The sequence below is a fragment of the Apis dorsata genome, unplaced genomic scaffold (genome assembly GCF_000469605.1).
Source record: "Apis dorsata unplaced genomic scaffold, Apis dorsata 1.3 scaffold_967, whole genome shotgun sequence".
Classification (NCBI taxonomy): domain Eukaryota; kingdom Metazoa; phylum Arthropoda; class Insecta; order Hymenoptera; family Apidae; genus Apis; species Apis dorsata.
Window position 1 is genome coordinate 191,089 of NW_006264074.1, and position 619 is coordinate 191,707.

Sequence of the window (619 nt, forward strand, 5' to 3'; positions counted from 1 at the left end):
TCTTTCTCCTTCTTTCTAGTCCTTTTATCCACCTTTATTCCACTGTCTCTTAAATCTTTGCTCTCTCTCTCTCTCTTTCTCACTTACGTCTTCTTTTTTTTCTTCCTCTTCTTCTTCTTCTTCTTCTTCTTCTTCTTCTTCTTCTCTCGCCTCATCGTTCACTCCACCTTTTCGTTCTCCACGGCTGACAGACGAACGAAATGAAACGAACGGGACGAACCAGACAACCGACCGGCCTACGTGCGTGTAATTATCCTGTCAATGCTTGGGATTTTCAAGCCTCTTGTCGTCCTCGCGCGATACGCCCCGCTTCGATTGAGAAATCTCTCCTCTCTCTTCTCACTGTCGACGCATCGCGTAGCACGCGATCCACGCGGAACGCAAATATGCAAATCGGTCCTCGATTTCGTTACGTCCATGCACCACCTCCGCGACCAGGTTGATTACATTTTATGCAATTAATTACGAGGAAATGAATGGGTATTGGTAACCAGAATAGTGTGGGATGTGATTCTTTTTTTTTAATTTTTTTTTTTTTTTGAATAAGACCTGTTAAATATATCCAATTTTTTTATTATTGATTTTTACTATTTTATAATGAAATATATATATATATATA

General features: G+C 40.1%; 1 long non-coding RNA gene across 1 annotated transcript in view; it reads right to left on the reverse strand.

Moving 5' to 3' along the window:
• LOC116186588 overlaps positions 1 to 529 on the reverse strand; it is a 5,710-nt gene extending 5,181 nt beyond the window's left edge. Inside the window, exon 1 of the long non-coding RNA XR_004151607.1 lies at positions 88 to 529. This is a non-coding gene — a long non-coding RNA (uncharacterized LOC116186588). The remainder of the gene's footprint in view (positions 1 to 87) is intronic.
• Positions 530 to 619: the final 90 nt, after the last annotated feature.